The sequence below is a fragment of the Nycticebus coucang genome, chromosome 8 (assembly GCF_027406575.1).
Source record: "Nycticebus coucang isolate mNycCou1 chromosome 8, mNycCou1.pri, whole genome shotgun sequence".
Taxonomy (NCBI): domain Eukaryota; kingdom Metazoa; phylum Chordata; class Mammalia; order Primates; family Lorisidae; genus Nycticebus; species Nycticebus coucang.
The window spans coordinates 35,704,664-35,718,168 of NC_069787.1; the positions used below are offsets into that span (position 1 = coordinate 35,704,664).

At 40.2% G+C, this 13,505-nt stretch overlaps 1 protein-coding gene and 1 pseudogene across 3 annotated transcripts in view; both read right to left on the minus strand.

Moving 5' to 3' along the window:
- Nucleotides 1–13,505, minus strand: part of SYNPR (synaptoporin) — a 352,066-nt gene that overhangs the window by 36,656 nt on the left and 301,905 nt on the right. The gene's annotated exons all lie outside the window — the stretch shown is intronic.
- LOC128591938 (calcyclin-binding protein-like) lies at nucleotides 5,973–6,928 on the minus strand (annotated as a pseudogene). The gene has a single exon (XR_008381708.1). The product of XR_008381708.1 is annotated as a calcyclin-binding protein-like (transcript).

The following is a 13,505-nucleotide window of genomic DNA, read 5'->3' on the forward strand; positions in this document are numbered from 1 at the left end:
AATAATGGTTCTCAACACAGTGCTCCCTTGTGGCAATTTATGAAGTTTCAGTTTAGAGGGAGTTGGGGGCAGGGGGTGGGGAGAGGGTAACAGGGGGGCTGGTGGGGGGCTGGCTGAGTCTGTTTTTTTGATTTAGTGTGGAGCTTTTCAGGACAGTGGCGGAAACACCCACTGGGGAGCACTTCTTTACCATTCCTTATCTTTTTGGTTTTCATGCTTTAGAAAGGTGGTAGAGCACAGGGAGTCAGATCTGGATTTATCATCATTGACTCGTATAACTTTAGCCAAGATCCCTGCACCCCCTAAGCTTCAGTTTCCCCATCTGGAAAATGGGGAAAACTCCCTATCTCCCAGCATTACTGTGAGGATTAAATGAGATCTAACAGATGATGCATATAGCGCAACTGTCAGCATTATCATTTCCAGGTGGAGTAACCACAGGCTGGAACTATTCAATGAGACTTACTTGTCAAGAACAAATTCTCAAAGCAGATCACTTGGTAGCAGAGGTGCAGCCTTTCTGGAAGGCTACAATGGGAAAAACCCATTAACTTTCAGGACTGGGGTCTAACTGACTGGTAACTAAATCTAACTAGTTTAACACCACGTTAATAAAGTCTGGTGTTTGTATAAGGTTAATGCTTACACTTCTTGGCAGCTTAGCAGAAGCTACTCAAGCTGAATTTCTCCCTTTGAGATGCCTCTACGTGCTTGGCTCTCTGTGCTTGGCTTTTGTTGGCGTTTCTTTCTATCTTACTGTGAAATTCATACTGGCATGTAACTCCCATAGGCAGTGCCTGACTTTGGATTTGTATTGCTATGAGAATAGTTATTAAAGTATTTTTCCGAGTCATACTTTTGGTTGCCCCAAGGCACTTAATTCCATGCATACTGGCAAAGGAATGTAGTCATTCCCACAGACACTGCTGTGTTTGCTAGATTACCTGCCTTTTATGAATATGCATACATTTTCTGTAAGACAAATGGGACGTTGTTAAAACTATGAGTTCTGTTCTAGAGAGATTTTGATGAACTTTGCTCATTAATACAAGTAATGAAATAGCTTTCTTCTTCCAGCGTTCGGTAACTTCGTTATTTCTCAATATGAAATACTATGAGAATTTTCACCTTAGCCATTAGAGAGCTCCTAGCTCAAGTGGATCATATAATACCTATTCATAAGCATGAAAGAGATGACCTCTTAAATGAAAATTCATAATTCATTTTTAAAGTATTAAAAGTGAACAATTCTTCCCCCTCCCTCCTACTACTAGGTAGTTCGAAACAAAGAAGTGACACAAGAGTATTCTTCCTTAAAATGACAGATAACAGGGTTGTTTCTTCTTGTTTGTTTATTGTAGCTAGATAGAGGAATTGATTTCTAAAACAAATTGAAAGTATTGTTTCAAGTGAGAACTGAGACAATTAGTCAGATAACCCAGAATAAAAAATGGAAACAATCAGTGAACGTCATGGCCATTTCTTTTCCACCACATGTTGAGTGCGTTTCTAAACACTGGAAATACAGCAGTGCACCAAAGCTGACAAAAACCCCACTTTCCTGCAGAGACAGATAGTGAAGTCAGTAGGTGAAGTACATGGTGGTTTGGATAGTGAGAAGTATTTTGGAGAAAACACATTTCAGGGAAGGAAGACAGGAGATGGCATATTGGGGAGGAGGATGTGACCACACATAACGTGGCCAGACAACCTTTGCATAGGACTTTGAGTAGAGACCTGAAGAAAATACAGGGGCCAGCCATGTGGATACAGGCAGAAGAGGCTTTCAGACAGATGGAAACTGAGGTGGGAGGGCCCTCAGGTGGCATGGAACCTGGTGAGTTTGTCAGTCTAGAAATAGAAAGGCCTTCATTTATTTCCTTGAAATGACTTGAATAGTGGCTTTTCACCTTTTAGAGATCTTTATGCAACGTTATCTCAAATATGCATATAATTCTCCAAGAAAATTGGATTTGAGGAAAGGAAGAGACCAGTAGTAGATTGTGGCTGTACTTTAAACAAGAGGTGACAATAGTCTGGATTAAGGAAGTGGGAGCTGGATTCTAGGAAGAAATAATAAGAAAATGAATTTAAAAATGAGTTTAGAGAAATTTGATTTAGAGGTGGGGAGAAGGTATAATAGAAGATGCCAGGCTTCTGGCTAAGAAGGTAGGAGTTCTACTTATTGGAGGCCCAGTTATGATAACCTGCTATTTCATGATTCTTAACAGCTGAAAAACTTCCAGCTAAGCATGTTGGCTGGTGGACCTGCCTTGCCAAACTCCAGAAGTTCTGGGAATGCGGATGGGTCAGAATCTTAAAGTGTTATTTCATTGAGATACAGGTCTTGGGCTGTATTTACCCTGTTAAAATTATATACAGACAAAAAAAGTACACTGCATTTCTAAATTTATGCTTTGATTAGCTATGGCTATGGGAAACTGTATTAAAGGGTCCATTTATTCATCTAAAAATCTTATAGATGGGAGATCTTCTGATGGTCAGTATTACCACCTATTAAATTCTTGAGAATTGTCTTTGAGAACCGTTTTTCTGTTTATTTTTGAAATAAGAGAGTCTCAAAGGCACAGTTTCCTTGTTCACACCTTCTCTTTCTTCATATTCTCATCCACTCTCATGGCGTTATCTGAATTTCAGATCCACACCCTTACTATCCACACGCAGATGTCCTATGCTCCTGCAATTCGACTTGTGTGAAAATAACTCAATAGCTCTCTCTTCCACTCTCTCCTTCATCTGTTTGGCTGAAGACAAAAATCTCATGCTACATGCTGAAATGCTCCTTCTCTCTGCCTTCCTCTGGGATAGTATAAGGTGGTGGTTACTAGCCTAGGCCCAGGGGCAGACAGATCTGGCTTGGCCTCTGGCTCAACCATGTGCCAGCCATGTTACTTACCTTGGACCTCACTTGAACTTGGAATGAACGCACTTAGCTCACAGGGTTTCTGGAAGCTTGAGATGAGAAAAGGCCTATAGAGAGCACTTAGTGCTGTGCCTGCTAAGCAGTGAGTGTTCCTGAAAAAGTTGACATTTATTCCTCTCTCTTTAGTCTACCGCAATTGCCTCCTTATCAACCTCCTCTGCGTCTATTACCAGCAAATTATTATTATTATTATTTTTGAGGCAGAGTCTCACTTTGTTGCCCCTGGTAGAGTGCTGTGGTATCATAGCTCACAGTAACCTCAGACTCTTGGGTTCAAGTGATTGATTGTCTTGCCTCAGCCTCCCTAGTAGCTGGGATTATAGACACCTGCCACAACGCCTGGCTTTTTTTTAGAGGTAGGGTCTCACTCTAGCTCAGGCTAGCCTCAAACTGGTAAGCTCAGGTGATCTGCCCGCCTTGGCCTCCCGGAGTGCTGGGATTATAGGCGTTAGTCATGTCGCCCAGCCCAAATTATTTGTGAACATAAGTTTTTTTTTTAAATTTCAAAATATTAAAGGATATACATGTTTTGTTTACATACTTTATTTTTTTTACAGATTGAGTCAAAGTTAGCAGTGTGCCTGCCCCCAAGAGAAATGGATTTACCCATCCTCTCCTCTGCTCTCTCTCCAGCTTGATTTTCACTGAGATTTTCTTCCATATGTACACTTAAATGTTAATCAGTTAATTCCAATTTGGTATTGAGCATGTGTGTTTGTTTTACCATTCTTGTGATGTTTCACTTAGAACAGTGGTTCTCAACCTTCCTAATGCTGCGACCCTTTAATACAGTTCCTCATGTTGTGGGGAACCCCAACCATAAAATTAATGAAGTAGCAACAAACATAATTTTATGGTTGGGGGTCACCACAACATGACTCAGAAGAATGCTTTCTGGTTCCATCCAGGTAGTTGCAAACGATACTAGAAATTGCCATTTTTTTAAATGGCTGAATAACACTTCATAGTATGTATATGCCACATTTTGTTAATCTATTCATGTATTGGTGGGCACTTGGATTGTTTCTATGTCATTGTGATTGTGAATTGTGATGCTATAAACATTCAAGTGCAGGTGTCTTTTTTTTTTCTTTTATTAAATCATAGCTGTGTACATTAATGTGATCATGGGGCACCATACACTAGTTTCATGGACCATTTGACACATTTCATCACACTGGTTAACATAGCCTTCCTGGTTAGGTATATATCTGGCAGTAGGATTGCTGGATCAAATGGTAGGCCTGCTTTCAGTTCTTTGCGGTATTTCTACGCAACTTCCCATAGGAGTTATACTAGTTTGCAGTCCCACATAAGCTTTTTAAAACACTGGCTCGCTAATACCTCTCTCCTACTTGAAACTTCCAATTTTATAGGTGAATTGGAATACTTAGAATTGGGAATACTTTTTTGGGGGGGAGGAGAAGTAGGTCAGAGATCCTTTTATAGAATGTAAATCTGTATTTCCTAACTAGGCCCATCCTACCTTTATTGGCCTTGTCTCTTATTAAGTCCTCTACCTTGAAATACACTCTCCCTCACAAGCATTCATGTGCCTCCTTCTCACCACCCACGCTCATGCTCATGCCCTCCCTCCAGCCCTCTTCTGTTTCTGATGCATTACTCTCTTCATAGAAAACATTTCTCACTGTATTTGCTTAAAGAAGCCCAACCTTTGTTCTCACATTTGACCTCCTCCTGGGCCCCCTTCAGATGAAAATGTCTCCAAGTTTCTCCAGTTGGATTCAATTTAATTCCTTCTTCTTTCTTCCTATGTGGTCATTTGCTTTCCTCTCCTTAGGACACAGTGAACCAAATATCCCTAAAGTCTGGTTGGTCTATAATCCAACTTTTTCTGGGCCTCAAGGCTTAATGTAGTATTTTGCACATGATAATTTCTCAATTTAAGTGTTTAATTCAATTTGGAAGGTTTGGGCTCTAAGCTTTGAATGTAAACATGCAGGCAGCACTTACGCATGGAATTTACCCAGCCACCTGCTGCTCCCTGCTTCACAGTTTACCTTACAACTGAGTCTGAGAATCGTATTTGCATAGCCATCTGTTTTACAAATTGCCAACACTCCCAGATTTGCCCAGTTTTTGTACCACTACACCTTACATTTAGTTTTTACTAGTGAGCCTTTTCAGTGTGATTTGCCACCTGACAGTGTAGACTGGAGATTAAAAACTGGTTCAACCAGTTTGACTAGCTAAAAACAGTGGTGCCTCCAGGTGGAATGAATGTGGACATGGATTTAAAGGATCATGGGTTTCTGAAATCTACCTTTGTCCTGGCCAGTATGTTAACCAATGATTGGTAAAAAGATTAAAGTAACATGTTTTTCATGCATGGAACACTAGCGCCTGGCTGGCCATATTGTTGAATACAATCATGGCACAATTTTAAGAAATTGACTGCTTCCTGAAACTTGAAAGTCATTCCAATTGAGAATTTCCTTCCTAACTTGGGGGAGGGAAATGATTAAGAACTTTTCTAAAATTAGCACTAATTTCCCTATCCTTGTACAAATTATCATTTGGTATCTGTTTCACGTGCTCACAGAAAGCCAAACTAAATAGAATGTGTTAAGTATTAGTAACATTTTATTCTGAAAGGTCCAATTGCTATTAAACCCATATACAAAGTTGTGAAATCTCTATGTCTATAAAAGGATGATGGCTGCTGTTGACCTTGTGTCAAGGAAGATCTTTTAAAATCTAGTCTAGGATGAGATAGTATACCATAGTTTTGGCTGAGAATTTCTCTGCAACAGTAGTGCTGAAGGAAAGTACTACCAAATCCAAAAAGGGAGGGGGGATCAGGTATGTAGCAGCACCCCTCGCCCCCTACCATAAGAATGTGACCTTTTGTAACTGTCCTAGGAAATAGCCCCGAGCTGAAGCAGATAACCGGTAACTGGTTCTGAAAGAAAAAAGCTAAGCAAATGTTTAACTGCTGATCTTGTCTTAAGACAGATGAGTAATGAACCAGAGTTCTTCTTTTTTTTTTTTTTTTTTTTTACTAATGAAACCATCTTTTCAGGAAATGTTTAATAAGCGTATTTTATTTCAACAAATCCTCCAGTAGGAAAAGGAGAATTCGTTGCTCTTACTTAGAAGGAGGTTGTGTAAATAGTTACCGGTCAAATTTATATATGCACCTCACCAACATTCCCTTATTGGAAACATCAATATATCCACATCACAGTTCCCAAAAACACTTTAAAGTCTCAAAATTCTGTGTCTCCTTTGGCTTGCTTCTCTCTTGATTCCACCCAAGCTTTATTAATGGTTCGCTTCATATCATCATCTCCATCTTCATAAATTTTCTTTAGAACATTCATCAGTCCCTCACTAGGATCTGTTTCAGTGTCATAGGAGGGCTTTTCTTTTTCTTTGCATTCTTTTTCAACTGAGTTAAGTAGTCCCATCGTGTATTTTCTGTTTTCTTTTTTTTTTGAACTGCCTTCCACAGAGATCGGTTTCAAGAGATTGTTCACAATCATGGAGTAACTCTTCCCATTTAGATTCTTAACCAAAAGATCAAATGACCTCTCTGTGAAATGCACCTGCACATTTTCAGTGGGAACTTGATGAACACCAGGTAAGGTAATGTAGATTTTCACAAACTTATCTGACTGATCCCATCCATAATTACTGATTTTCACCGTATATCCCGTTGTAATGGGAGCAACCACAGCAGCTGGCTTTTCGTTGTCAAGAGGTTCTGCTTTCCTCTGTGATTTCTGTTGCATCTTGTTCTTGATTTCTGTTTCAATCTTGGATTTTTCAGCTGTAAGGGCATCACGGACTCTTTTCCTAGTGGCTTTTTCCAGCAACACCTTTGCTTCTTCTAGATCTTTCTGTAGCTCTTCCAAAGCTGAAGCCATAGTGGGGCTGGGTCAGGCCGAAGGCCCAAGCTGCAGCCACGCAAAGGAGAGAGGAGGAAATGCCGCGGCGAGCGCGCTCACCCCGAGGGCAGACTCCCCCAGAGTTCTTCTTATCTGGAAAAGCCCCTATGTCTGCTACCCCTCCCTAAAGCCCCTGCTATGTCTGCTACCCCTCCCTACTTTGTGGTTTTTGCCTTTATAAGCTTGTAAAACCTGCTGTTCAGGGCTTGACTCCTCGGCTCCTAAAAGAGTTGCGAGTCAAGCCCCAGCATGCTGGAATAAAATCCTCTTGCTGTTTGCATCAAGTGCTGTCTCTTGCGGTTGATTGGGGTCGTCATCGCTCAGGGCAGAGTGGGGGGTCCTGCCCCAAGTCTTTCAGTGCCAGGGACTACAAAATAAAGGAGGTTATTCTACTGAAAATTAAAGATAGTAACTTTACTGTTCCTAGTATTTGCTCATGATAAAACCACAGCACTTTGGATCATAAAGAAGTAAGCATTTATTTTCACGGTAACTGCTTTAAAGATTACAAATGATTGGATTTTACTGAAATAAAGTTTAGTACAAAAGGAAAAAGAAAAGGTCCAAGTGAAGACTCAGTGTCTGTCTTCCATACTCTTCTTATTTCCTTCACAGGAGAGCTTTGTCTTTGACCCTCGTGAAGTGCTTGCACTAGGCAGGTAACTCTTTCTACCCTCCCAGAAAACAAGAGGTTCAGAATTTTTAATGGTGATTCCATGGGTTTGTTTTTTTTTTCTTTTCTTTGCCCCACACCATTCTTTTCTTTTTTCTTTCTTTTTTTATTAAATCATAGCTGTGTATAATAATGCAATCATGAGGTACAATGTTCCATGGATTTTTGGATTAAATTTCCTTTGTGTAAACTGACATCTTCTCTGAGTAAATAGAATCTGTTTGAATATTATTTTCTCTTTCCTCCATAATCCCAGGTAGCATTAACCTTGCCCTTGTGTCTGTAGTCACAGCATTGAAGAAACCCTGACTATAATTTGGAGCCATAAGAACCATATCTAGGGAAAAATATTTTAATTTACAATCTCTAATTGATACCTGGTAGGGAGGGCTCTTTGGTATTTGAGTAGGGCTAATGGGTAAAAGGGTTCCACACCTTTATTTTTTACTTATTTATTTATTTTTGTGGTTTTTGGCCGGGGCTGGATTTGAACCCACTACCTCCGGCATATGGGACCGGCGCCCTACTCCTTGAACCACAGGCGCCACCCAGTTCCACACCTTTACGATAAAAAAGAATAGGGGAATTATAGAAGAAGAAAAATCTGGAAGGCTGGAGAGGTTAGTGGGGAGAGGCTCAGGAAACAGGGGAGAAAACTGCTGTTGGCAAAGAGTGAATTTGAAACGAGGGCCTAGAATGAAGAACAAATTATCTAATAAGCTTTATTTATTTACTTTTATTAACTTTTTGCTGTGTGAGAGGCAATGTAAACTTCTCCAGCTCCCATGAAACCTCATATACATCTTATAGCCAGCTCATACTTGTGGCAGTGGATTCTGAGAAGTTTTGGCACCTGCTTCATTGTGGGTGCTCAATAATGTGTGGCCAGGATAGATCACATGTGTGCCTTGATCTGTGTGGGATGGGCCTGTTGCAGGGATTCACTTTCTGCCCCTTCTTAATTATTTGAAAGTGTTTCATTTAAAAAATGTATCTGCTTTGGCCAGGTGCATTGGCTCACACCTGTAATCTTAGCATTCTAGGAGGTCAAGATAGGAGGATCACTTGAGATCAAGAGTTTAAGACCAGCCTGAGCAAGCATGAGACACCCTCACTACTAAAAATAGAAAAAAATTAGCCAGGTGTTGTGGTGAGCACCTGTAGTCCCAGCTACTTGGGAGGCTGAGACAGGAGGATCACTTGAACCCAGGAGTTTGAGATTGCTGTGAGCTAGACTGAGAATGGCACTCTAGCCTGGACAGTAGAATGAGATTCTGTCACAAAAAAAAAAAAAAAAATTATCTGCTTGGATGTTAAATCATAAGACCATATAAAATAGCTTTTGCCTGAGTATATTTTGAAGACTAGATGCATTCTATCTTTAAATTGCCTGAGATTGCGAACTCCCTAAAGGATAGGGCACCAATCCATTCTTTCATTTATTCAATATTATGTTTTGAGTTCTGATATATGTTAGGTGCTGGGATATGGTGCAGAATAAGAAATGGTCTCTGTGCTCAAAGATCTTCAGATTAAGATAAGGGAGGCTGATATAACCAATCAAGTATAAAATAGAGAGAAAGGCTCACAGTAGGACCCCTTCATCTTGGCACTTCCATTTTGGACTGGACAATGCACTGTTGTGTTAGAGTGTCCTGTGCTTCGTGGGATGTTCAGTAGCATCTCTGGTCTCTCCTGCTAGATACTGGCAGCAATCCAGTAGTGATGATCAAAAATATCTCCAGGCATTGCCAGATTTCCCCCTCCCCACCCCATTGAGAATCACTGGTTTTCTTAAGGCTGGACCCAAGGCCTATGGCAGGAGCACCTAGCCTACACTTGGTGGAGTTCTAGTAATCTTTTACCCTCAACACTTAGTCAATGCTTTGTAAGTGCTTGATGAATGAATGAAATACATAATAATAGTGCTATCCTTCAGGATTCTTGGAATGAAGTCTAGTAAACTAGGGCAAAATTTGGGAAATGAATTTCACTCTGAATCATTGGCCTCAGCATTGTTCCCAGAAACACTCTCTGTAACCACAAAGGTATTTGTTCCCTAAATATCACAGGGCAGATTTTCTAGTAGTTATTTTCCTGTTTATTTCCAATAAACACTGGCTGTCAAGCACTTTGGCAAATACCAGGTGCCTATAAATGCTAAATAGTCATTATAAAGCCACATAAATATTTTAGAGTCTATCATCCACAGCAGGGAAAGGACAAAAGGCAGATTCTAGAAAGAAGAAAAATAAAAGCGCTGACATTCAGCTAATGGCTTTTACCCACCAATGGACCCACCTGGTGCTTGAACCCTAGTATGTCTTAGAAGTAAATGTTCTTTGCAAAAGATCATTATATCTGTCTCAATTTGATGAGACAGATAAGCATCTTGTCCCCAAGTTGGTTACTGTTTGATGTGATGACAAGAAAATTCACAAATCCACATATTTTTTTCACACATCCTTTGTCCTAAACCAGACTAAGAACTATGGGATGGCAGAGCTGACTGGCAAGATGAACCTGAACCCCACAATGGATTTCTTGAACATGCAGAGCAATAATGAAGGGTTCCAGGAACAAGTGAGACTTTGTGTGATAACTTCTCTGGATTGGTAAGATCGTGTAGAAAGCAATGACTTCAAAGCTAATCACAACACCCATTCTGATTCATTTATCTATAGTTTTACATCCTTGAAGATTCATGGAATTGAGGGGGGGGGTGTCATAATTTTAGGGTAGGATAAAATGGCAAACAAATGTCAGTCTCTCAGTAGTCCTGACATCTTTCTGCAATAGGTTCTTTCCTGAGTGTGATAAAACTTCCCAGAGCTGAGTTTTGAGGCTGGAGCCATAAGGAATGGATGGGCATCAGTTACCTGCTTAATCTGAGCTAATTCCTAACTGTCCCCTCACTTGGCTGGTTTCAGGTTCTCTACTCTGGCATTCTGTCAATGGAAATACAACCCGATGGTAGCCTTGGGTTTTTTATTATAGGCAGTCTCTGAGTTATACACATCCAATTCACATGCAACTCCCAGTTACAAACATAGGCTATTATAGTAAGTCTTCAAGTTATAAACATCCGACTGATGTATGGCTCGCACTTATGAATAGATGTTATTACAGGTAATAGGTGAAAGTACTTGTTCCAACTTACACACAAATTCAGCTTAAGAGCAAACCTGCAGAACTATCTCGTTCTTAAGCTGGGGACTGCCTATATTGAATCTCCTATTAATTCTCTGAAATCTCTTCCTTTTCCTGAGATAAATATTCCCAGTGACTTAGAGAAACTCAGTGATGTTGTTTAGATGCTGCAATTAATAAGATATTTTCCCCTGATGAATCTGTTGTCCCCTAGTTGCCAAGCTATAATTTCTTTGCCGACTCCCTGAGGTTAATTTTATTTGTGATACTTTTCTTTTTGAGAGAACGGGTCTTACTCTATTGCCCAGGCTGGAGTGTAGTGGTGTCAACATAGCTCACTGCACCCTCAAATTCCTGGACTGTGCTCAAGTGATCCTCCTGCCTCAGCTTCCCAACAAGTGATGCTCCCTCTTTAGCCTCCCAAGTAGCTAGGACTACAGGTATGTGCCACTGTGCTTGGCTGATTTTTCTATTTTTTGGTAGAGATGGGGTCTCACTATATTGCCAAGATGGGTCTCAAACTCCTGGACTGAAGCAATCCTCCTGCCTCAGCTATCCAAAGTGTTGGGATTTCAGGCTGATGCCACTGTGCCCAGTCTGCAGTACGCACAAAACCTGTCAGAATAGCTGCTTTTTTTGTTTTAATGTTGCTGCTAAACTTAGGATGAAAAAAAACCCACAAATTAAAACCTCCTCTCTTCTTTAATTCCTTCAGGAAATGCCTCATTCTTAATTCTTAATAAAAATGGGAAAGCAGTGCTGGGAGGTTTCTGGGGGGTCTAAGTTCATAAAGTGAATATGCCAGCAGAATATCACGTTTTCATAATTACACCTATTCATGCATACAGTTCCTGGAGTGAAATCAGCTTTGACTTTGGCTGATTTAATATAGCCTTTCTAATTTAGATCCATCCCTGCTCTTCTTAGCTGTTCAATTTTAGATGGGAAAATCGGGTTCTTATTTCCCATTTTCACAAACCAATAATGATTCTATATTTCTAAACAATAGTGGTGACAGAGCATTTAATTGCTGACCTCTTTCCCTAATTCAAGAGCTTTGGGAAAGGAAAGTATTTCTGTTCTGGAGAGATAAACTTTCAAATGAGAGGGTGAAGGAGGCTGGTGGAATTCAGGCTCAGGTGACTCTGCCTAGTTTAATGCCCCACTTGCCTCAATGCAAGTTAGTAGGTGTCCATCTTTGTTGCAAGAGCAATGCTTAAGACAGGAGAGAGGACTCTGAGTAATCTCATAGCAAAAGAAGTAAAAGCACATAGTAAGGAGTGCGATTTTGATGAAAATGAATGACTGTTAGAGCAAGTTGGTTCAAATAGGTAGAAAGAATCACCTGGAAAGAAAGCTCATCATCCTTAATCATCAGAGAAATGCAAATCAAAAATACTTTGAGATATCACCTAACCCCAGTAAGAGTAGCCCACATAACAAAATCCCAAAACCAGAGATGTTGGCGTGGATGTGGAGAAAAGGGCACACTTCTACACTGCTGGTGGGAATGCACACTAATACGTTCCTTCTGGAAGGATGTTTGGAGAATACTAAGAGACCTAAAAATAGACCGCCATTCGATCCTATAATTCCTTTACTAGGTATATACCCAGAAGGCCAAAAATCACAATATAATAAAGACATCTGTACCAGAATGTTTATTGCAGCCCAATTCATAATTGCTAAGTCATGGAAGAAGCCCAAGTGCCCATCGACCCACAAACGGACTAACAAATTGTGGTACATGTATACCATGGAATATTAGGCAGCCTTAAAGAAAGATGGAGATTTTACCTCTTTCATGTTTACATGGATGGAGCTGGAACACATTCTTAGCAAAGTATCTCAGGAATGGAAGAAAAAGTATCCAATGTACTCAGCTCTAGTATGAAGCTAAATTATAGCTTTGGTATGAAGGCTATAACCCAACTATATCACAAGACTATGAGGAAAGGGCCAAGGAAGGGGAAGGGAGTGGGGAGGTTAGGGTGGAGGGAGGGTAATGGGTGGGGCCACACCTATGGTGCATCTTAGAATAGGTACAGGGGAAACTTACTAAATGCAGAATACAAATGCCTACATACAATAACTAAGAAAATGTCATGAAGGCTACGTTGAACAGTTTGATGAGAAGATTTCAGATTGTATATGAAACCAGCACATTGTACCCCTTGATTGCACTAATGTACACAGCTATGATTTAACAATAAAAAAATTTATTAAAAAAAAAAGACTTAGAATTGAATCACAACTGAAAATGCTGCTTGTTCTGTTATCTAAGGACACGTGGTACCACAAGGCGCACACAGACGTTTGGGTGTTTCAGACTGAAAGTCAAGTGGGTGTAGGGTTCTGATTCTAGTTAAAGAGCTATGTACACACAGATTAGAGCCTGGAGCTCATTCCTTTAAGAAGCACTTACTGAATGCCTGCTCTGTGTTGGGCTCTGTCCTAGTTAGAACTGGTTCTTCAGGGATAGTAAAGTCAGTCCTACCTTTAAGAAGCTCATTTCCAGGGTAGGAAATGAAGGATGTAGCATTATCCTGATCTGGGAGGGCTCACCTTGTTCAGATAAAGTAAGCTCTGGAGAAATAAGTTTAATTTCTGCTGTTCATGTCAGGAAGTTGTTCATATATTGTCTATCATCAAAGTATTTTATATAAGCAAGAGTATAAAGTCTTGGTGAATTAGCTTTATTCTATTAGACATGGTGGGGAAGAAGTTTCTCTCCTTTTAAAACAGTTAGAAATTATCTGAATTTTGAATATACAGAATATTGCTAGCTGTCTACTCTTTGGGGTATATTCATATCCAACTTTTGAAA